General features: G+C 39.5%; 1 protein-coding gene across 2 annotated transcripts in view; it reads left to right on the top strand.

Annotated features, from left to right (window-relative positions):
- Positions 1–5,131: 5,131 nt before the first annotated feature.
- fhit (fragile histidine triad diadenosine triphosphatase) overlaps positions 5,132–25,865 on the top strand; it is a 290,531-nt gene continuing 269,797 nt past the window's right edge. Inside the window, exons 1-2 of one of the 2 annotated variants that reach the window (XM_078283843.1) lie at positions 5,132–5,214; positions 15,676–15,761. The gene's annotated coding sequence lies outside the window, so the exon portion shown is untranslated. Of the gene's footprint in view, positions 5,215–15,675; positions 15,766–25,865 lie in introns of both variants that reach the window. The other variant, XM_078283844.1, reaches the window with a different exon arrangement.

Below are 25,865 nucleotides of genomic sequence, written 5' to 3'. Positions count from 1 at the left end.
AATAAAAACAGCACTGGTAGAGAAGTCAGTGTAGCATCGAATTGAATAACTTTAATTAGATGCATAACCACCATTATTTTGTAATTTATAGTACTTTTTGATACTACTTTGATACTTTGATACTAATTCATAACGAGACATTAAGTAGGCTATATTTCTGCTCATCTCTGTAACTGTCCTTAGTAGATGAAGTTGATTTTTTTTTTTTTTTCCACCGTCTCTTGATTCGTTTTCGTAGTGCGTTCTGGCCATCCAGAGGCGGAGGTGCAGGGAGCTGTTATGGGGCCAGGGTGACCAGCTGGATTTTTTTAATTTGCAGAATGTGATTTCTTAAAAAAGAAAAAAAAAAGATTTTAATTACCCAGTTCTCAGCATTGCTGTTTAGGAAGCTCACGTGACTCCTCCCTCTAATGGAGACCATCTGTCTCTGTGGCAAAAATAGACAAATGAATAGAGAAAAGGAATCTTCCCGTCTCAAGGCATATGGGAGCCCAGCTCTTCTGAACTGCCAGTGAACTTGACAGTACACCTGCTCAGAGCTGGAAACACACATGTTGTGGCAACCAGTGTGCGAAGCCCAACACTCCTGTGATTGCCTGCAACTGACTTGACCAATATGGGCTTTTGAAGGCAGATACAGATATTTTCAGAATATTTTGAACCTGCTGATAGCTGATACTTAGTGCAGATATGTCTTTAAAGGGGTATTAAAGCAATATTCCACTTGGTTTTAACTTGGGGGTTATTTGGCACTTGACCGCCATGAAAACCAGAATATAAACTAATCACCAAGATCGGATGCAGCTGGACGAGTTTGTAGTGTTCAGATTTTTACTTCCCATTCATTTGAATGAGGCCACGAAAATAACCTGAAAACTGATATTTAACACGTTTTGAACAGATGCAACAACAGATCCTGCTACTGTGATTTTCAATGGATCTTTGGTCCGGTGTTTTAGAACGTAATTTTGCCAAATAGCATTTTTATTCATAGAAGAGCCCATTCTTGAGTCATGTTTTATGAGGAATGTTATTTTGCTGAGAAATGAAAATAAGTATGAAACTGACACCATGAAAACCATAATATATACTAATCATCAAATGCAGCTGGACGAGTTTGTAGCGTTTGAAGAGTTTGAATGAGGCCATGAAAATAGCCTGAAAACTGACATTTAACATGTTTGTGAACAGATTCAACAACAGATCCTGCTGCTGTGATTTTCAATGGACCTTTTGAATCATTTTTATTTATAGAAGAGAACATAGCAGAGGGATACCATTTAGGAGAGATAGTTCCTGTTTGGGAGACCGAATCTACTTTTATTTTCAAATAGTAAATTTAGTGTAAACCAAGAATAGAAATGCAAAATGAGGATGGACCGATTACTGCTTTATTGTCTTAAAAGCAGGATCTGTTGTTGAATCTGTTCACAAACGTGTTAAATGTCAGTTTTCAGGCTATTTTCATGGCCTCATTCAAACTCTACAGACGCTACAAACTCGTCCAGCTGCATTTGATGATTAGTATATATTATGGTTTTCATGGTGTCTGTCATGGTGTCAGTTTCATACTTATTTCATTTCTCAGCAAAATAACATTCCTCATAAAACATGACTCAAGAATGTTTACGTATTTTAATCACCACTCTTCAATTTGATATACATAGTACATGCCTAACTGCGTTTATTTTGATAAATTTTCAACTTTTAGACCGGATGTGCCGACTATTCCCACAGTTTTCTTCCACCAAAATGCACTGCTGAGCCATTGCAATTGGTTAGCTGGAAGGCCACAGACAACAGAAGGCTACTGTTAATAGACAAAAGATAAAGCCCCCAGATATGCTAGTGCTAGCTAGTTGGCTCCCAAGCTAAGAAGTTGCCACATAGCTTGAGCGGAAGCCAAGTCTTAGGGTCCAACACCGTGGTAGGAGGGCCTTCAAACAACAACAGCAACACAGCCTTGAATGGAGAAATCTCTGCAGCTGGTGTGCCACGACTTCTTTACTTTATTTTGCTCACTACCATTCAGCAACCTCTGCTGATATTCACCAGTCACATTATGCTTCAGGAAAGCAGAAATACTCCACACTGAACCTTTAAGGCAGGGCGAGACGGCTTTTCACAGACTGCCACCCCTGAGGCTGTGGAGTAAAATGGGGAGGAACCTCCATCATAGCAGAGACGACACCGCCTGACCAATATCCAATTTTTAATAAAGAGCCAATATCAACCCCATATATTGGCAACCCACTATACAGGCCTAAGCAAAATAATAACCCTTAATATTGGCCCGTATTGTCTTTTCCCCAGCACATGACAAATCAGAACCTGCATTAAAGTCTCATCAGCAGTCTTTTCTCGTCGCTGGCATCGCTTGCTAACTTGCACTGATGCACGTAAGGTAAGGCCCTATGGAGCCGGCAGTGTATATTTACATAAAGCATTAACAGTGCGGATCATTTGATCAGTGATACTGTATCCCTCAGATCCCTTGGCCTGCCTTGCGTCATAACTTGACGCGGAGATTTGCGAACAGGGATGCATAATGTAAGAGAGCCAGTATCAATTATGCACCATTTATTCATGCCACAGCAATACCTTGCACAGTTGATTTGATTCTCCCCGCTTCATGTATAATTCAATAGAGCCGCGTCCGTTTTCCCAAAGCATTGTATTTTCCCCAGCTCGTCCGACATGCAGACATATTGTGTTAGTGCATTGTGCGTCATCGCTCTGTCCCCGACACACATAATTTATCCCATTTCACGTCTGGAAAAGCATGCTGTTGACAAAGCATACTGTATCTCTGTTTAACCTGTCGTCAAAACCTGGGCCAACACTTCATGCTTTGTCAGATTTATTCATACACATTACCCTTTGAATCCAGTTGATTTAGTTAAGCTACAGTTTGTAATATGTGCGATATTTGACTTGATGTTCAAATATCTCTCCGAGGTGTTTTAATATTTTATAATTGTCTGAAACAGTGCTTAAAACTTGACTTTATAGGGCAGATACGGAGAAAACAATCTGATCAGAGAGAATTCATGCATTTTAACAATGCAGTTTTCCATTTTAGTCAAAATACTTGAATATCTCTGCGATAAATCTTTAAATATTTCTTTTAAAAAGAAAGAAATCAAGTTTCTTCCAGAGATGTTGTGGCAAGCCTGGCCTTTGGGAGGTGGAAGTGATTTGGAGAAATAAAATGGCAGTGACACAGATTGTCATTTTCACAAAATGCTCACACAAAGTTTTTAAATTATTTAAATGATGGCGGGAAGGGCAGCGGAGTGATCAGGACACTGTAAATGCAGGGTATCCAGGGGTTGATATCGAAATTTAAAACCTTAAAAAGTAGGTAAAATGTCTTAAATCCAGTTAGAGGACAGGTTTCTTTTGACTGCATATAATAATAATAATAATAATAATAATAATAGGATTGTTTTGTCAGCTTTGTTTCTGTGCTTTGGTTTTTAAATTGGTCTTAAATTTAATTCCAAGAAGCATTAAAAAAGTCTTTAAAAAGTCTTAAATGTGGCTGTCTGAAACCTGCTGATAAACTGGGATTGTATGGCCAAAGTGGGACACAAACTCAATTCCGGGTGTATATTTAAAGATTTTTGCTTTTTCCTGGCCTTAGTTAAATCTGTATTTGTCCCATGTGCTGTATGTCTGGTGTGATGGACCAGATACAGATGACATCCAACTGTGGTGGCTTCTTCTTCATTCATCATTCTGCAGTGCAAATGATCCAAAGGTCAGCATCTGCTGTTGCTGGTGTGAAAACTGTTAGGAATTCTGGGTTGGTATGTGCCATGGCTGGGCGAGCGGGACTGAAATACAGTCTTTATGTACCTGGTCTGCTGTAACTCCAGAGTCAATCCACATTACAGTGAGTTAGGTCAGAGATGTAGTGGTAAATAAAAAGGAGGGTAAACAATGACCTCTAGTTCAGTGATTCTCAACCTTTATCATATCAAGGACCCCTAATTTAGTCCACATTAGAGCCACGGACCCCCATTTGATGAGAATCTGAGAATATTTGTATTGTCAGATATGATTTTGTCCAGAATTCCATGAGTATCTGTATTGTAGGTAGAGAGATAACAGTGAAACTATGATCAAAACAGTCATTCTTCTACATTCTCTAATTGTGTTAACTTCTTGTAAATGAAATACTGCTGAAGTTTAACAATTCATCAATTTGCTGGGGACCAGACAAACAACCACCAATATGAAAAAATCTATTTATACGTTGAAAACATCATTCATTTACAGTGGTACCTTGAATTTATTAGCTACCAGTTAGGTTTAAAACACACTTTTTTAGGCTTGCCTTTACTTGAACCATAGTCTGTATTCTGTTTTTATTGTTTTATTGAATTTAATTGTTGCATGGATTTTATATGTTGTATTTAATTATTCTGCGCATTGGCCTTTTTGGATTTTAGTCATTTTGTCTTCTTTATTGTTCAGGTTTTTAATGTTTACATTTTTATTATTATCCATCTCGCAAGGCACCTTGTAACGCTCTTTTGATAAGTGCTGTATAAATAAAGATGATGATGATTATTATTACAGTCTGAATTAGTCAGCCACTGATGCATTCGCCCACAGACACAATACTGTATCTGGAGCCTGTGTGGTATTTGCCTCTTTAAAAGACAAATGACCTAAAAATAAACCAATAAAAATATAAAAATACATGTTGTCCGGGTTCTTCTGTCATCCCTGACTGTCTCTCTAGCCCTTGATACTTTCTGAAAGGGGAGCAGCAGTAAGAGAGAGAGAGAGACCAATATAGAGTAGTGCTGCCGATGGGTGGAAAAATTCTTCAGTTCTAATTCTGTCACTGCTTGGCTGTGCGTGTGTGTGCGTACGCGTGCGTATACGTGTGTGTGTGTGTGCATGCTCTGAGGTCAGTCTTAGTCTTGTAGACTGCGGAGAGAAGAGCTGCCAAATGATTTTCACTGCAAGGTCGCGAGGTCAGCGTGGAGGCGCGGAGAACGGGGCTCGGTCGGACCCCAAGCTGAATATCAACGCTCCACCTCTCCCCTCGGTCTTTCACACATTTACATGGAAACTCACATCCATCCCGGTTTCTCCCCCCCCCCCCCCAACAGGTAAAAAGAGCAGAGCGGGGAGTTCCTGTCTCGGCCTCGCACAGAAGCGGTCCACTCCAGCGTCGAGAAGTCATCCTTCAGATAGGTAAAGATTATACAGCCGGCACACTCTGGAAGCTGCGTTTGAAGAAATACTCAGGTCCCGATTCGCTTGCAGGGGCAATCTGCACATTCTGTGCACCTGAGTTGCTTGAGCTAAGAGCGCAGAGTTTCTATCTTATTCACTAAGACATTTATGCATATCAAGCAGGGATGGGACGATATGCTTATCGCACGATGCGATTCGAGACACGATATGGGCTTCACGATGAAAGTTCAATGACAACAAAGTCTGACACAAATCTTTCTAGTGATTGCATTGGCTTGCTACAATGTAAACAACAATTTATAAGTGTCATTACAAATGATATGATTTGGATGGAGAGCTTGTGAAACTGTGATGGTCAAGCCGTCTCATTTGTGATTACTACAGCAGAATAAAATAATTTAAGGGAGTTGTCGTTGCGGAATGTTTGTGAATTTGGCCCAATCTTGAAAAATATTGTGTCGTCAAAATAAGGAGATTTACATATAATTTACATATTTATCACCATGGCAGGGACAAAGACATTCATAGTGCATGGTTAGTGAACATGGATGTCTGATTTGGTCATTTTGGTGATACAAACCGTCAGTGAAACTCGGCCTCAAACTTTTGACCAGCGCAAAAGGGCACCCGTTATGCCTCCAGTCACGTGCATAATTATATAGGCTTACTGTTTGCAATGGGAGTATAAAAATCAATGAGGATAAGTCAAGTCGTTCATGACCTTTTGGATCATTCAAATGCAATAAAACGGGCGCCGTTGCAATAAAGGCGCTCAGGCCTTTCGGAATATAACGCGCTTATTTCTGATGCCCTTCAGCTGAGCCTATCCTGTTAGCATTGCTGCGGCGGCAGCTCACGTCTCTCGGCGGGAGCTTAGCTTTCGTCAATGTCAGTGCTCGCCGAATGGAGAAAAAAAAAAAGAGCCACGGCTCCCCTTCCACAGTGCCCAGCGGATGATAGTCATTTATCCCCACTCAGTAGTTTGTGCCGTTAATCCGTCTGAAAACAAAGGCCCTCGCTCTCAATCACATTAACCAGTTGGCGTCTGATCAGTCTCACTTGTTTCACTCTCAATCCATTTCCAGTATGGGCAAGAAAAACTGCCACCGTTTCTGATGGCACACGACAGCAATCTAACACAGGAGGATAATTGGCAATATCTGATTTGGAGAGGAGGAGAGAGGAGAGTAGGAGCTGCTGGGAGGGAGCGAGCTGACAGAAGGCAGGTTGGAGGAAAGATGTATAAAATGTAGAGAGAGATTAGAGAGGAGGCGAGGAAGGAGAGAGCGGCAGCGGCGGTAATCAACTCCAAAAGACAGACTTAAAAAAAAAAAAGGCGCTGCTTGTTTTTGTCAGCTGCCTCGCCCGAGGCTACGGGAGATAGCTGGCCGAGCTCTTAAACCAGGTATGACTGAACTGAATTCTCAAGATACATCTCTGCCTTTGTTTCACTGAGCCTCCTCTTTTGTTTCACAGTGAAGCTAAGCAGACAGATCCTCCTCCCGCTCCAATAGAAAGTCAACTCTCAATCTCCGATTCTCTCCGGAAATGGGTGGTCCAAATCATTTAGCCACTGTTTATAGGACTGGGAAGGCATGGCAATGTTGAAATATATTTTAGAGCATGGATTCTCAACCTTTTTCATACCAAGGACCCCTAAGTTAGTCCACATTAGGGCCACAGACCCCCATTTGATGAGATATTGTCTGTCAGACCCAAATCTGAGAATATTTTTATTGTTAGATATGAATTTGTCCAGAATTCCATGACTATCTGTATTGTAGGTAGAGAGATAACAGAGAAACTCTGATCAAAATAGTCATTCTTCTACATTCTCTAATTGTGTTAACTTCTTGTAAATGAAATAATGGTGAAGTTTAACAATTCATCAATTTGCTGGGGACCCCCTGGATGCCCCTCAAGGACCCCTGGTGGTCCCCGGACCCCACTTTGACTTCATGACTTGGAAATAAACAAGGGTGATCACAAATGTATTTTCCTATACACAAGTAGGCTGCCACCTGACTTGTGTAATGCCAACCATCATCTGATTAAATGTGAAACAATTCCAAACACATATAATATATTCATAAAATTAAACAAAAAATGCACTTTAAGTGCTTAATGTGCATGTTTACATACAAAAACATGTATTTATTTGCATTTATTTCCTTAACTTCTTAATTTAACTTGATTGGCTACAGCTTAAAATGAAAACATTTGTGAATCGGAAGACCTTAAGATAGAGAAAATAAATGCAACCAAATGCCAGATGATTTGGAAATGCAGAGTCAACAATCTGTAAATAAAAGCAAAGAAACTCAAAGAAACTATATTCAGATGAGGATTGCCATTCACGAGTCAGGTGGTATTTGTTTGTGTATAGGAAAATACACTTGTGATCACCCTTGTTTATTTACCAGTCATGATATACATTTGTAAATCTTGTTTATTTTGCATTCATTTATGTATGACACATTCCCTGATTCCATTCTCGAAGCTTTGACAGATGTGCTAGAAAAATAGCATTGTAGTGAATAAGTTCATTTTAACACTGTCCATCAGAGAAGCTTGTCCCTTTAGTTTGATGCAGTACTCTGTATCACCACTGGGGACCATCTATGCTTTCTCTACAATTTCACACATAGTGAAATTATTGGGTGTGTTGTTTTTTCTTCTTAAATTGGTATGACTAAAAATGGTCGCCCTATATGTACTTCATACCACATAATGTTTTCAATTCTTCTTCTTCTTTCTCCTTCTCCTCCTTATCATTGGAATTGCATGTTTTGAATGAGCCCCCTCCTCAGCCATATACTACTAGAGCACAGCAATAGAGGAGGGAGTGCGAAAGAAAAGGGCCTCTTGTCGTGTTATGAGAGAAAATGCAATTTGGCCAGCAGAAATTGAATATCGCACCGTATTGATGCGAGTCGTGAAAAAAATGACTGTTGACAAATCCGTTATCTGCAATGTATCAAATCATCAGTCACACAAATGCAGGGAACCGGTGTCGCTGATTTGGATTAGGATTGCCACAGATGCAAGACATTAAGTACTCGCCTCGTTAAGAAGAAAAAATTTCGACAGCTGTTTATGAAATTGTTTGCCGATTTTTACGACGCAAACCGTAAGTCTGTCCCTGCCGCTCTTCCTTCAAGTGTGAAGACGGATAGTTGTTTGTCATTTCATCCCAGCTTTGAAAAAAACAACAAAAAAAAAAAAACGCTTGAAGTTTTATGGCGGAATTTATTACAAGGGATCTGATCTATCATCATGTTTGTGCATTATCTCTCCCAGCTGGTGGATGTGCATGCTACACTGAGCAAAGATAGGAAATATTAGCCCCAGTAAATGCCACATTTCTTCATATAACGTCGAGATTCCATAACCAGAGGCCATAAATGCAACGCAGCCTGTCCAATTTCATTTATTAGCATGTACTCATTACTTGTACTTGGTCACGAGGAAAAAAAAAAAAAAAGACAGAAAATGCTATTAATTATTTTAATTGGATTACGATGATCATTGGGGATTAGATCTAGGAAGGCTAGGAAGGATTTGAATGTGTCACTCTAATGACTGTATGGATAGGAGTGATATTGGTATGCTATCAGTCATGTGCTCCAAAAGGCTGTATTGATTAAAAAAATAAATAAATAAATTCAATGTTTATGTTTTGTAGAGGCCTGCTCATTCCAAAAATGACTGCAACTGATTTGTGACTTTTCCATGACACATTTAGGAAGGAGCAGTCAACATTTACAGCTTCATTACACATTTATCACGGTTACATTAGCCAGGGTGCCTGCGGACTGTATTTTCTCACTTTCATCGGAGCCTACGACTCTGTTCGCCACACACTGATGTCTCACTCTGATCTAAACTCCCTGGAAAATTTATGTGTGAGATAAATCAGTTGCATGTTTATCCAATTTGATGACATGGTTCCAATATGATGTAATTATTTTTCCATTTTCTCAATATCCAGGTCAAAAGAGGGCTATGTTAATGTAGAATAGGAAATACTGTACAGTATACAGCCACATCAATGGTATATTTATTCATGTCCAGAATTCTCTGTGTAAAGTTACCTGAACTTTTTAGTTATATTATTATACATTAGTTATATCCATCGGTATCCATGTTGCTTCGCCAGATATTATGTGGGCATAGCCTGGGAATTCAGGAGCATGCCAATTGCTATGAGTGGATCGAGCCATAAAAGCCCTTTGAAAGCACAAACACTTTCAGACTAATGGTTCCAAAGCAGATTTCAAAGTAAAAGTCCCTAGGACTGACACTGACAATTTCCAGCTTAATGTGCTTGTAGATTGACTAATTAGATTTTTACCAAAGACTTCCATCTTCTCCTCCCCTCTAAATTTCTGGCATTCAGGTTTAAGGAGTAAAAGCTTCTAATTCCGCTACAGATAAACCCCACACAAAGACAGTGCGTCAAAAAGACTTTTTAAGACCCTTCTTCGGACATTTATCCTTGCTGTTTTTGACTATCTGTATGCTGTTGATGCAGTCACTTGTTTTTACATTTTAGACCTCTAAGATCTGTTTAAAGGTGTAGTAAATCTGTGACCTCTATCAACCTCTATTGGTGATCATTGGCACCACTTTTCTCCTACAGAAGTCTCTGGCACAGCCCAGCTACGGCGTCTTATAATTTATACAAACGCTAAAGTTACATTGTCACAATAGAGAGGAGCAAGCAAGCTAATTAGAGCAGAGATCCGACAGAAATGCCTAGTGAAGAGGCGATATATCACCATGCTAAACACAGGAATAATAATATTACTTTGTCATTTGCTTTTTTGGCTTGAGAGCAAGGCTTTTTAGCCTTCATAGCGAAACCGCGTTGCGATGCCGGTCACTCGCCCATGGCACCATCCTACATTGTTGAGCTGTTGACAATGTCAGTGGGGAGAGGGGTGGGGTGGGGAGTTTTGAAAGCATGAAATCTCAGCACCTGGCCAAGTAGTTGTTGAGTAATTTGTATTGATCAACAACCCTACCAACCCCCTGCAGATATATTATAGTCATTTTGTGTTATGGTGCAGTAAACTCCTTACTTATTGCCCCTTTAAGCTTATGAATCTATATCTTGTAGTGGTCATTTGGTCATCTGCGGTTGAAATGGCTCATTGTTTATGTTCCTATATAGCTCTTACACAGTGCAACATGTTAGATATCTATTCTTAGTTACTCGGAGTGGTATGCTTGCCCTCAGCCATGGAAATTTCCTACTCTGACATGGCATCACTCATTTGATACAAGCACTGATCAAGGTCACCCTCCATCCAGAACCAGGCTGCCTTGGGTGGAGTTCTGCTGGAACGGGTCCAGCAGCTATACTGCCGCGTCTTACAGCATCTGTCATGACTGTCATAATGTTCGCAAACTTACAAACATCCATTTCCCTCAACTTTCTGAGCGGAGGCGATTGCAGTCAAAACATTACCATTTGTAAGTTGGAACCCTTGCACACTACAGCAGTGTTGAAATGTTAATTCTGAATTTAAGTGGTATTTAAACAAGCCTATTGTGTGGGAGGTTCTGTAATTCATAATGTGTTAATAATACGTTACTTTTACTCCGGCATCACAGCTATAGATGTGTGCAAGCCTCCCATTCTAAGATTTATCTTTTGGAAAGTCTGCGTGCTTGTAGTTGGCGCCGTTAATTTATTTAAGACGACACTGTGGGCATGCAGACATTGTGAATGCAAGGGCACATGTATGCATGTATGTATGTGATTAATACGGAAATGCATCGTAATGCCTTTGTGCCGAGAGGACTTTTAAAGAGCACTTAATGTCGCTAGTAACATAATTGTACTGAACAGCAACTGGCAGCTCTCCTAATTTAATTTATTTTCTACAGGCAAAAAAAAAAAAAATCAACAAGATGCTTTATCACATTAGTTGTTCCATAAATAAATACCAAATAAATAATCAAGTGCAAGCGTCATTGGAGTCAGTTTTATATTCACATGCCAAGTACCCACTGTCATCTTTGCTTAAATATAAGCATATAAAGTCTGTCCAGACTGTCCCTTTAATTGAAAGTGATGCAAGATGTTCCTTGGCTGCTGTGGTCGGGAGGCATCGGAGGTTGTTTGCATTGGACTTTATTTAATTGAGGTTATTCAGCTTTGACCCCATCTGGGTACGTTGTGCTCATATTAGATGCACAGTGCTAAAATAAGAGTAGAGTTTTGCCTTTGCTATGAGATTTGTGAATTGTCAGGCCTCTTGAGGTCAGTGGTAGACAACAACATAAAGTGGCCTTGGACTGAAGTCAATTTTAACATCCCCTCCTATCTCTTTATTCCTGGGTCAGTGATGTTTTTACCTCCGACACATAAAAACAAAATAGTTAATATGCTGGAAGATGGATGTCAACGTGTCTTGAATATTCAGAGTTTGAATATGAATAATGAAATCATGCAGAAGTTGACATTCAAGGAAAAGAAATATGGATGATATCGGAAATTGTTTCTATTCTGGTTCAGGGATGAGTAGGCATACAATTCTTGTTCTTAGCTTTACCTTGAAAAGCTCTCCATAGAGCAGATATACTCGCCTCTGTGCGGTTTTTCTGGGTCTTCTGTGACGGTGCCTCTCCTGAGATTCTGCCCCAATTGAAGTGACTGAGGACAAAAAAAGTCTTCCCCTGTTAACTTGAGGAGTGATCTGACGTGATATCTGCTCTAATGCTGTATCTCCACCTCGCTCGCGCTCACTCTTCTCCTTTCAGTCTTGAGATTCTTGTTTTCTCCCTGGGTGTCCTCCTTCCGTCACTCTAATCAACCCTTTTAATTACTGTCACTATCAGCCGCCCAACGCCTCCTTGTCACCCCTGGGAGAGGCTGCCTGGAAAAGGAAGGGAAGGGGGATGCAGGGGATGGCAGGCGAGGGCCTCATCAGGGAGGCTATGGGAGACCGGGGCTTTGGTAATAGTGGCCTTTGCCAGTCCATCAGCAGCACTGCCAGCTCTTGTCTCCCTGCCCGCTGGGCGGTTCTGGAGATGTCGTGATAAATGGGCTTTTCGTATCAGCGTCCAATCCGGCATCGTCCTCTAGCAACACAAGAGAGAGTGAGGGAATGAGGGCAAACAAGGCTCAGGGTATTTGGCCTGATATTCAATAAGATGTGTACTTTAAAAAGAGCGAGCAAATCAAAAATGTAAACATAGTCGAAGGGAGTTCCCGGTGCCACCAAGGAAGAAAACAAGGTCGCGCCACCTTGTAAGTTTGCAGTTAATTTTGCGGATCAATGGGTCTGAGCTCTTATGGATTTTTATTATCTTCTGCTCTTTTCTTCACAGTGAACCTAGCTTTACCTGGCTAAATTTTTAATAGAAGAAACAATCATCATTATTCCAAGTTTAGCATAAAGGGCATTAGCTTTTCCTTTCCAACCATATCCATCTTTCAGCCACGGTCCCCAAGGCTTCTGTCATCTGGCATGTAGACTCACGGCACAATAAACATACATCATGATGCAATGTGAATTAAAGAAACATTAAGGTAGGCAGGAGACGGGAGTAAATATTTCATCTGCCTTGGTGCTGAACCAAGTCCAATTTTAATTGTTTATGAAAGTAATTAGGCATGTAAATCTCAAGCGTTGCAGTATGACACCCACTTCATTTATTTCTTTCCCGTTTGTGTTTTTGTAGTTGTAAACTCTGACGGTTCTTTGAGATAATCTTTTTTTTGGCTTTTCTACTTTATTGGACAGAATATGGTAGAATGACAGTAGAGAGCAGGGATGAAATGCAACAGCAGGTTGAGACCTGGAATCAAAATCAAAATGGTGACAGTACATGGTAGGTGCCTTAAGTTAACTCACTGAATGATGCTAATGTCATTAGAGTCAGAATACATTTACCTACCAAATGCAATCAATGTACAGGAATCTGTCTTGGTGACATTAGAGCAGGAACGTAATGACAACTCACCTAGGTTTGTAAGTACATGCATTAATTGCAACAAGATCTCACATTCACTGTAGGGGGTCAATGCAGGACATGCAATAGACCGTAGACTATGTACGGGTCATATCACTGTATATATTAATTAAGCATTCTGTCACTTTGTGTATTCAGGCAGTGTGACATGCAGTAGGTTGCAGCCATAGGTGAATCCAGCTGTGCATTAGAACAACATATTATGTCTTGTACCAAGTAGGATGGAAATGCATAAAATGAGTTCTTGGCCAGTGTTCCTGATTCTTGTTGTGTACTGTTCAAAGACTTGTGCAGACATTATGAGCATTGCAAGATTATGCAAACACCACCAGGTAATGCCCAAGCTACGGTTGGTGTCAGGTAACCATAGCCACAAAACTGTAATTGATTTTGGCAAATATTTAAATGCCATGTGACTTCTAGGCTGTGCTATATGGGATAATAAGAGCCTGGTCTCCCGAACTTTCGCGAAATGAGCACAATGTCTTAAAGTGCAAAAACGTGCTCCCTGAAATACATTTTCCCATCACAGACGTCAGATGTTCTAGTCGTGCCTCCTTCACGTAATCCCTTTGACATTCAACTAAAAAAAGTAAGGGTGGAAAGTCTAAGGTAAGGGTGTTGTGGTTGGGGTCGTGGATGGACGCATAGATCTGCCTTCAACTCCGACGACCCAGGTTCAGTTCCCAACTCATGCGGAGAAGATTTTTGCTGTGGGTGAAGTCTTCATTTATCTACACTTATTTAACCATTACCAAAAGCTTACCCTAACTTTAACCAAAGTTGTTTTACTTGCCTATACTAACCTTTTAACATGACGAACAAGAGAAAGCGGTGTGTCCTATTTGTGCTATTGTCACATAATCTAATTAACTCCCACATTGCTCTAAATTCCATATTGTCCTTGTCGATGGTTTACACAGAGATGACCCATAGATGATGAGAGGGAAAAGCCACACCCCCAGGGCTACGGAGATACATATGTGTCCAAACAAACCGTGCGTGAACTGAACATTTTGAAATGTCCCAATTATAAAACCATGATTTTCAATCCAAAACTCAGTTTTGGAAGTACAATCCTCATGTTACGATTACAAATTACCATTCGTGTACCAGTTTGTGTTTGTGTCAGCTGCTGTAAAATGTGATTTGTATGAAGACTATTCAATCTATTGATTCAGACCTGGAAGTAGTGCATTTTGTTTGTGGTTCCTGGCTTGTCATTTTCAAAGTAAAAGCAGTTGTTTCACCAAGGTATTGCAATGATGTAATAGCAGTAGTACTAAATGGTGTAATAGCACTAAGATTGAATAGGCCTTCTGTCCTAAATGTTTCCAGAGCTGTAAAACACTATTTGTATGTCAATTTAAAGATGTAAATGGTGATTTGTAATCAACAACATGATGATTGTGCTTGCAGAACTTTCTGGATTTACAGAACTGAGTTTGAGTTTGCAATTAATGATTTTACGATTGAGACATCAAAAAAATATTCACTTCATGTATGACTTTAGACAGAAATTTATCTCCATACAGACCAACATAGTCACACTCTCATCCTCTGCAAAAGATTAATATTATACTAAATGTACAGCTACTACCAAGTGTCAAATGTATTTGTTGCAAAGTTGTGTAATGAATAATGGTGCCATTAGTGCTCTTTAGGAGTGAGCTTTAAAGATACGCTGGGCAACTTTGCACATTGATGGCTCCAAATGGCAGCGATAGGTAACTGTTTGAAAAATGTAAACTTCACAAAAAACCTGCCACAGCCCCAGCTAGTGTGTGATGCTTTATACAAAAGGATACCAAAGGGACAAGAGAGGAAAAAGATCTAATGTTGGTGAGTTCAGCTGTCTGTGGACAGGGTGCTCGCTGCGGTTCAGGAGGGAGTTTGTATTTTGCTCTTAAGTTTGGATTCGTCGACTCCTGTGTAGAGAGGATTTCCCTCCAGTGACCAGACTAACTCCAGAATTTAATTTGTGCAAATAGAGTGAATCTATAGCACCTCAATTAGTGGGGATGAGACCCTCTTCTCTGTTGCGGCCCCACTTTGTGATTTAGGCTATTAAGACAGCTGGATCTTCACATAAAACCTTGCCTAGTGCAGCTTTAATTCGTTTAATGTTGTGCTTATAGGTAAGTTTAGAGCTGTGTCATGAGTATCTGGGTAATGTAAATCATCACTATAGGTAGAGATAGTGCAAAGTACCTGGTGAGAGCTGGCTGGGCTGGGGGGGTGGGGGTATGGGGGGGGGTTCTGACTGCTGACTTTGTCAATAGTGAAGTGGCTTCATGCCAGAGCGTCGCTCCCACATGGGCCGCTTCCTTAATCATTCAGTGTAACATTCCAGCTCACGACCCACATGTTTGATCACAATGTGACAGAGAAGTCTTATTACTCCTCAGTGCCCTACAGTAATTAAACTTGTCTTGTTATTTTCTATTCCCTCTGCCCTCCCTCCCCCCACAGCCCTCATACCACTCTCTCTCCATCCGTTCCTCCATCCCTCTCTAATTATCCATCTGCGAGGCCGTGGGAAGCCGGCAAGGTTGAAGGTAAGTGTATTTACTTCATTGCACCAACAATAAAATTGGCTCAGCCATTGATTTTCCTTTTTTTTTTCTTTTCTTTTCTTTTTTTTTTTTTTGTAGATGCAAGAAAGTTTATTACAGATAAAGTAAACAGCATCGGTTGCGTTGCCGTTATTTTCACATCCTCTCCTTCAATGCAAACTGCCACAGAGACGGGTGGTCTAATAAAAGCAGAACTTACCCGACGGCATTACTGTGCTCACTGGCTCTGTTACTGATATGTGGTGATGTGTGGTGTAGCGTAGCTCTCGCACACCAAGGAACCAAGGAGAACTTTTTTTTTTTTATTTTTTTTTTTATTCCTTTAAAAACAATGCAAAACACTCAAGTAGTCACAATCACATCAGATACAAAAACTGTTAATAGTAAAAATAAAAATAATAATACAAAAAATATATAAATATATATATATACATGCACACACACATGTACACATATACATATATACGCACACACATACATATACATACACACACATACACCTAACATAATAAAAACATATTTATATACACGTGGACGCCTACGTATACACATTTTTAAATGAAAATAAATAAGTAACAACAACAATACACAGGATAACAACGACTGTAAACATAATGAGGATATTAGCGACCTTGAATAACAACTTACAATAGTTTCAGGAAACATTTGAGAAGCTAATTATCTCCCTCCTCCATGGAGAGCTTTTGACTACTGACCATCAATGCACAGGATCTGCTTACGTCATTCATCCTGCACTCCTGCGCTACTCAATAAATGCTGCATCCTTTTTGTTGCATTGTGTTCACCACACTGGAGGCACTGAGACTTTGAAAACAGCACCACTCAAACCTCCACTGAGAATATCACACATGGTCAAGACCACTAAACGAAGATGGAGAAAATGTTTGTGACATGGTTTGAATGAGCCTATTTCTGTGTGATACATTACAAAGAAGATTATTCATTGCTATTTAGCTACTGGGCCATCTGCTTTTAAACTTATAAGCTTAAAGCTCCACTATGCAAGATTATACAATTATAAAATGACATTTTGATATCTTGTCATTGAAAGTGTGGCAGATATTATCACGGTATAATAATTAATTCATTTGTTTTTCCTACAATTTAGTCTCTCTAGGATTTTTTTTTTTATCAAAATGACCAAAGTTATTTGATTTTCTGGTGGCTTCTCTGTAAAAATGTATTATTATTATTTTTTTTATTATTTCTGTATTTCTTGATGAATTCAATGTGTTGCTTTTTGGAATATTGCAGTTAAATGCAAGAGATTTGTGAAACTTGGAGTCTAAAGGATGCAATCAACCAAAGTTGGATGTATTTTGCAGTATTTGATGGCAATTCAGCATTTTGTGAAAGATCTTTTGATTGCAAAATTGACAATTTTGAGGGACTGGCAGTTGCTCTTTTAAAGACCTTTATCCTGCAAAAGGAAATTTACAGAGAGAGAAAATGTTATTTCGTAGGGAAAGAAGAGGTATGTGGGGTTGCTGGCATAGAGCACCGAGGGGATTGGCGGTGAATTTTATTTATTTATTTATTTATTTTTTATTAAGATTTATTACAACTAGCTTAGCTGGCCAGGCTTTCCATACTGTAAGTTGCACCTTTAAATCCCACAATAAGGTTGTCCACACAAAACAAATGCAAATTTGAGGTAATTCCCACATCATGCAACTATCAACAGCTTCATAACTGATGACTTGTGTCTACTGTACCCCTAAACCCCAAAAAGCTCACTCTCATGATATGCAGAGGGAAATGGGAGGAAGATGCAAATTTGGTATTATCTACAATAGTCGTGTTAGGAAGCCCATTGTGCTTTTTCCTGTGCATGCCCATTGGCTATAATGACGTCTTATTTAATGTTATTCTGTGCTGTGTGCTAGCAAATACATAAACTCACCTCTGGGCACGGAAAGGTATCCCTGGTTACAATGATATGCTACACTGCTGTCTCTGTGCACTTTGCAGTTTGTATGAATTAGTCTCATTTGGCTCGGTGTGCACCCTGTGTCAGCGCTGTTTTGCAAAGCCTTGTATCTTAGTAACGGCGAGTAACAGGTTGGATATCTTCTGTATCCCTCTAACTCCTTGACCTCGGAAGGCATACATCAGTTTTATTGGCCAAGTCATTTTGCACATACAAGGAATTTTAGTTGGTGTCTTATAACATATAAACATATAACACAGAAATAGTTAAAGGGGCATCAAATGGGCGACAAATGGGAATTGCAACATTGACAGGTCTCTGGCACAGCTTACCGTGGCCTGTAATGGACATAAACAATAATGTCACATTTTCACATGAATGCTTGACCTACAGTACCGTGCCCTTGTCATGTATAGTATTGTACTTTCTGATGCATTCTTCAGTGTTGGATTGTAGGACACGCCAGGAATTTATGGCTACATTTTTTTTGTAATTGCTAAAAGATGGATCATAGAGATGTTGTTGGTACCAGCGAACTTACTCCGCTAACCTCTCTTTAAATTGGTTCGTCTTGGATGAGTTGTATATAGCGCCAGAATAGACATGAGGTAGTGAGAGTGACTTGAATCTCCAATGAGTTGGGAATTTTGTTCCAAAACAGAGGACGGGCCAGAAAGTGAGTTCTGAATGCCAGAAATCCCAGTACCTGGCCAAGTAATTGTTGAGTCATTGGTATTGGTATCACCCCCATCAGATGTGTTATGGTCATTTTTGCTGTGGGATAGTAAAAATTGTACTTGTTGCTCCTTTAAAATAGAAATTTAGGAAATAGATGTGGAATAGAAAAAGTAGAATGTAAGTATACGTAGTATTCTAAAAATGTATAAGAAGTATAAAAAGTAATTGCACTGATAGGAAGCTATGTAAGTCTAATAGAAAACAACAAACAAAACAGGAATATATACAGATCTAGAGAATATTGCACTAAGTTCTGGGTGTTATGCACACTGCAAGGGACCAACAAACTGATGTACCAGATATAGTAGGAGGAGAATGATAACGTGTCTTATCGTGTACAGTTTCAAATTCTTTCCCTTCCTCTACACTGTGTGGTCCCATCACACGCCGATCCTGATCTTAGAATTTGCTAGCAAGGCTAGCGGCACAACAGTTTTTCGAATTCCCACCGTTGTCCTAAGGGAGCGATTTTCTAATCCGGTCCTAGTGGACTCCCGCCTCCCTCCCCTTCCTCCCGCAGCACAGCGCAGTGGTATCCAGTCAACAGCTGTTTGATTTGGGCTGCGTTGCTCAGCATCTACACGGCCCTATCCTAACTTCCCTTAGTGTTTTATTTGGCTTGGCGGGCGAAGCCACACATCTGGCAGCTAGTTTTTCAGTCGTATCAGGCCGCTAACCCTCAGGATACAAGTGCTGATTACTCTTTATTATTCATTTTATTCACTTTGCTGTTTAGCTGCAAGGCAAAACTAGGCCCTTCAAAAATAGGCCAGTATAACTCGCTATTTAGTCATCCCTTAATTGCATTGATACATTTAGAGTGCTGGCAAAATGTTTAATGCAAGAAGCCGAACAGGTGTAATTATTGTTCATTTGATGAGTTTTCAGATGATAGCTGGCATAATGTGTTAATGTACTTCACAGGAAACGTACCGCTGTAAGTACCCTTTCGGCAATTTTACCATCAGCTTTGAGTCACTCAATACTATGTCAGGGAGAAACATCATCATCATCATCATCATCATCATCATCTTCATCACCTCCTCCACAGTTTTCAGTGAAATTGATCTTTGGATCCTAATTGTTGTCGGAGGCAGTGCTGTGCTTTGGCTGTTTTTCTAGACAGAAATACAGTACAGTGACACATAAGAGGACCTGTGCACACATAAGCATATAGTATATACACTCATACTGTATGTTTGCAACACTATTGTTTCTTATGGTACTGTATACAAAGGCACAGTTGAAGGCCAGTGCTTGTTAGCGGTGCCTCCTTAGGATTGTATTCAATATATAATATAAATATACAGTTTGTTGTTTACAATAAGAAGTTATGGTCTCAATAGCTCTCTCTTTGTGCCGATTTTGTCTTTAAGAATCACTGAAGTTGGAGGATATTCTATATTGTCTATGTATCTATGATAGCAGATGAAAGCAGTGTTTGTCAATGACATGCCTCCTCCTGTATGCATGTGCAATGTCAATATCATGTATGTGTTATTCTGCATTTTATCAAACATAATCATTTTCTCAGGATTTTAGTTTTTTATATGTAAAGCTGGAAAACGTATATATAGCTAACTAACGTATATGTAGCTAACTAGCAGACTGGAGTACATGAGTCAAATCAGTATTTGTCAGAAATTCATCACATGTATTTAGTTAGCAAAACAGTAGCACAATCTATTCATTTTCAATGGAAAAGCTAGCCAGTGAGCTACTGGTTGGGTTGTCATTTTTTTAATAATGTCTTTTTAATTTAATAACAAGATGCTCTCACTAGCCATGTCAGGAAATGTGTACAATTATTAAATTGCAGTTGTAATACAGTGAAGAGTGACATTATCTTTAATTTCATTTAGCTAAACCGTCTGTAACACTCTGGGGCTCCTTGGATAGTTTTGGCGATTTATTGGATGACAGAAAATGTCATCCAATAAATATATCCAATATATGAAACTAGTAGGCACTCAGAGAGCACAAACCAATGCTGAACAATTCTCCAACTTGCTGTTACACCCAAAGACATCAATCCTATCACTTAAAAGTTTAAGTGAAATTGTTTTCTTGACCATCCAAACATACCCTTGGGATTTGGAATTAAGTCTCTATCCCTATTAGTTTCATAGTTATGGCTAAAAAACACCTAGTTCCTCTGGTTGAAGGTGGCAGCCAAATCATCTGCTATAGTTTTTGGTTGGAATGAAAACCTGGTTAATACATGGCTCTTCATGGCACAGGGTTGGAGACCACTGGTCTAGTGGTTAGTGAGATCGTACCCTAACTAGAAGGCTGGGGTTTGATCCCATAATTGGCCATATTCTCGAGGTATCCTTGACCAAAACACTTAACCCCTCCCTTCTCCAGGGGTGCTGCACTAGTTAGCTAGCCCTACACCCCAACCAGAGGATGAAAACAGGCTTTTCCCCTTGGGGGATTAATAAAGTATATCAAATAAAAAATCAACAATGAAGCTGTGTCTTTTCCTGCTGCAGTGACTTCACAGCCTTGCACGCTCAATGCTCTTTCAGTGTCTCCAAAAGCCCAATGAATAAGCCAAGTAGCCTAACGTTACTGCATTCTCTGAAGAAGAGATGAAGGCAGCTGATCAACTAGGGAGCCAGAGAGCTGAGATCCCATTCAAATAAACTGATCATTAATTAGGTATTTACAGTATGTCCTTGCCATAAATGTGGCATGGGAGTTTACAGAATCTGTACTTGTTGGGAATGCAAATAGGTGTGCGTGTCATGGGGTGTGTATGCGGTTTGTTTACTAGTGGCCTTGTTTGTGTTTGTGCGTTTTAACCAGAATCTACTTCGATAAAGATCTTTATTCCTGAAACCATGTGTGCCGTGGGGATTGGCTGCAGTCTCCTTTGAGGTTGTCAATCATTTTCCATGAGCTGAACCTGGATAATTAGCCAGGCCCAGCTGAGGGACCATATCTGGGAATCTAACCAGTGAATTTCTCCCACAGATCACAGGAGACTTGTAGCTCCCCTTTGATCACTCATCCAGTTTCTGTTGGTACACCTTCCGTGAAAGTGACTTACCTACAAATTGGCCCGCTGAATCGTGTGCACTGTAATGTAATAGGTAGTAGCATGCTGAAAAATGTGGGATGTCACTTGTGTCATCTACAATACAAATATAGCCTATCCATGAAAAATAATTACTTTTATGCCAAATTATTTGAAGCTTTGAAGCTTTGAAGATGAAGTCCATAACGGTTCAGTTATTAGATGGGCCTATTTTTGACAGTGATGGTGTCTTGAAGATGAATGTACATTTTTTCTGTGTTCATTGTGAACATCAAAATAAATCCTTGTGCAATCCTTATACAAAACCAGTTTAGAATGACATGCAGAGTGGCTATACTATTGTATTGCAGTCTATAGGTTGTAAAGTCTGTAGCAAAACCCTTGCCTACAAATGTCTTGGGTTGCAGGTTGGTATGCATTAAGCATATCTGCCTTTGTAATGCCACTGCAAGTAGAGCTCATATAAAGTCTTTCTATCAGTCCCCTTAGGGTTTCCTCTTCGTAACCTGCTTTTAAAGCCATTGGGACGTCGCTTTGTTTTATTTGTTTGTTTTCAGCTTCACTTCAATTTCACCGAATCCCCAGATAACATCACTGTGCATCGTGTTATATTTCGTTGAGAAATGACTAAGTTGAAAGCTGTTCTGTCAATATAATTATTGACCAAAATCAACAGAAACAGCACTGTTCACATGCACACCGACACTTCAATCTTTATTTAAACACCTTCATCTAACTACCTTTTTCTAATTACTTTGATATAATTCATATTGATTGTATGAATACTGCAATTAAAACACATGGGGCTGGTTCCCCAGGATAGTTCATCAACTAATGTACAAGAACTAGGTTAGATCATGGACTAATGTCTCAAGAGGTTAGTTGACGGGATACATTTTTTTTTGCTGCTCTTGTATGGCCTGTAATAATGTTACATTGTTTTAACAAGTTAACATCGCTAACTGGCAAGTGCTAATTAATGGAAGATAGAGAGAAAAAAACGTACCATCAACCCCAATGATGGATGCAACCATTCTCCAAGCATTGAAATGAAAAACTAAGATAAGGTATCCCCTTTATGTAAGATTTTTCTACATCAGTTTTAGGTCATTAAGCCCTTTTTGGGCTCTAGTGAAGTGTTATGGTCTAAAATTCATGGTTTTTCATTTAAATATTAGCTTTTTAAGCTTTTTAAACATTAGACCATGTTAAGCCCCCTCTTTTTCATTCCTCATTCTTTCACTATATTAATTCATTAAAAAATCTAATTGATGTACATTTTCTTTTTCTTTTCACCATTGCTAGTTCTTATGGTGCCGTATTCCCGGGGAAACAGTAAAACATTTTCATCAATGTTAAATATTTTTTTTGCCTCATTCGTTTGCCCATATCAACGATCTATCACTGAGTTTGAATGGGAGGCAATGGTTAAAGTGATGTTTTTTTTTAGATATATTGCTCAAAATCTCAGTGATTCCTCAACCAATAGTTGTCAACCAACATTTAGCTTCAAGGTCTATTTAAGATCATTATTAACATATTTATGGAATTTTGTCCATAGCCAAGAATAATTGAATCAATGCTCCACCTCTTACAGCTATAGACCCTCCACTTATTACACCTACGAATATGCATAATTTTGTAAGCATAGGAAAATAACTTCATATACTTCATAAACATGCTTTGGCTTTATTAAGAATTATTTTTAAAACACAATAAAAACTGTTTTTTAAAATACATTTCTAAAGTCAAATGTAACATACTGAACATCGTTGAGTGTTCTCAGACAGAGAGTGGCAATTTAAAAACCATCATCAGTTGTGGAAAAATTTAAAGCAATCTATGTGCATTGGAGCCTTTCTGGGCAGTTTCTTTGAACATGTTGCTCGTACTCTACAATGTACTATGAAAATTTCAAAGATAACACATTGCAATCACAGACTCATTTAAGTTGCTGTACTTGATCAGACATGTAACAATAGCATACATATGGTACAGATTTGTTGTATACATAATAAATCAATTTGTGTCTCAGTCAGAGACAAAGGTAAGGGTGACCGATGATCACCATGGTTACGCTATCACAAGGCCTACGCAACCGCCCACACATTGTTCACATGAAATGCCACTTAAAGCTCTCCGCTGGTGAAAAGGAGAACTTTTTGTGTCAGAAAGCATTCAGCCAAAGTCTCAAGAGCATTGTTGAGGCATACATTCTTGGCTCTTCTTTTTAACTCATTGTTCAATAATGGTTGTGTTATCTGTTTCAATTGTTAATTCTGATTTTGAACGAAATGGAAAAGTTTTACCTGGTAGTGTTGGGGGGGATTGTTACCACTCAGTCCAGAAACCTTGACAACCTCGTGGCAGGTAATTTCTACATTCAGAGTGCCATTATGTCAAATGGATCTCTAAAGACGGGGCTTTTATCAGCTGCTTCTCATTACAAACCCACTTTTCCACCCCTTAAAGGCCCCCAGTTATAAAAAAATAAAAATGAAAAAAAAGTTGAAAGTGCTCCAAGTCATTATGTAAAACGGGTATACGTCTTAAAGGTGTTAAAGCGTCCTTATTTAAATCACCACTTTTAAAGTTAAAAGGAGAATTGCTGTCCGTGAGCTAGAATCAAATTGCTGGGTTATGCATTCGTGGCAGCCGCACTTAATTCTGGGTTTAAAGCTTTCTCTAGCAACAACAGGAGCTCAAATATTCTATATACATTTCATCACTTTGGAAAACCCATCAAAATGATGGGTTGCAGCACGCAGTTGCAGTTAGGATTTCATTTGGGTGGCAGATTCAAGAAAGGATGGTTTCACCTGAGCTTGCAGGTTAATGTGCCTCGGCTCTTATTTGCAGGTACTGATTATTTCATTTTTTTGAAGTTAGGGTTGTTCCTCAGCAACCAAGTCTGTACAAGAATAACCTGCCAGCATTATGGGATTGACAACCCATCTTAAAAATCTCTGATTACACTCCGATTTGACTAGCATTTCCCATTCAAACTCAACATTTGACTGCGAGTGTCTGCGCCGGTGAAAATACACTATGCCTTTCACATAGTTCATGGAGTGCATGATGGTAATCTTTGAAAAAGATAAAAAAAAAAAGAAGAACAATTGCACTGAGCAGAAGAGAGGGAGAAGGAAGGAAGAAGGAGGGGAAAAGATTAAGAGAGATTGAAGCAACTTCAGGTCATTTGGTTGCATATCTGTTAAAGCCGTTTCATAGTCGCTTCTTATTCTTTTGTTTACAGTCTTTTTTGTTGGTCATTTAATAAGTCAGAAAGACTATTGCACTAAATTGTAACCTCTTTACTTTTGCCTTACATTGATTTTTTTTTTATTAGAAATAAAAAAAGAAACAAACAAGAACGTGGACAACGATCAAAAAGCAGAAAACTAAAAAGAGGCCAACTGATTTATTTACAAAAGTCTCATGAGTTTTCAGCAAAAAGCACCCTTTTCATCCCGCTGCCCCAACACTTTCATCGCTGACCGTATTAATTTGTGAACGTATATTTGTGTGTGCGCGCACATGTGAGTGGGTGTAATAGAGTGGGCTAGAGTGTTTGCTTTAAATACCATTAGTCTGGCTAGCCTGGCCTTGCCTCTCCGACTTTACCTTGATTAAATCATCAGGCCTCGCTTCTGGGAACTGACCTCGCTCCATTTAGACATTCCAGCGCAGCCCACGGCCAGACCATGTCGGATAGTTCGAATGCCACCAGTAGCCACACATCATCGTGCACTGTGAGGTGTGGTATCTAGCAAATGGTGTTTTGTCATGATGAAAGCAACGTTATGGAGTGCGAACATGTCGTGAATCGGCTGCAAAGGAATCAGGCGAGCAGCTTCTGAATTGAATAGCAAGATCTGGGAAATGTTATTGTTTTTTTTGTTTTCTTTGTCTTCTCTCAGCAGTGTTTTAGCAATTTCAAGGAAAAGATTGGTCAGACAGATAACTGTGTCGACTGTGGAAATACACAAATTTTGTCTGTCATAGGAGTAAATGGGGTGCAGTCATAACCCATGAACTTTTATGGGTGGGGTGTGTGTGTGTGTGTGTAATGCTGATTAAGATTGTGGATGGCAGCGGTAGTAGGAGAGGTGTAACGCTTGGTTTCTGCACAGGATCCGATGAGACGTTAGATCCGAGGTGAAGTTCAACATGCCATTTCATATGCCTTACATGTTTGCATGCATATTTAATGGCGGCGAGTGTCACTTTGAGATCTTGCTTGGTTACATGCGATACATTATTCACCACCGCTCTGGTAGAATTCCCTACGGTGTCTCTGTGGTGTTCTACCGGGACTGAAGAGCCAATCAATTCTACCAGAATTGACAGTAAA

This window comes from Centroberyx gerrardi, chromosome 5, assembly GCF_048128805.1.
Source record: "Centroberyx gerrardi isolate f3 chromosome 5, fCenGer3.hap1.cur.20231027, whole genome shotgun sequence".
NCBI classification, from domain to species: domain Eukaryota; kingdom Metazoa; phylum Chordata; class Actinopteri; order Beryciformes; family Berycidae; genus Centroberyx; species Centroberyx gerrardi.
This window is presented reverse-complemented; position numbering and strand designations above follow the sequence as displayed.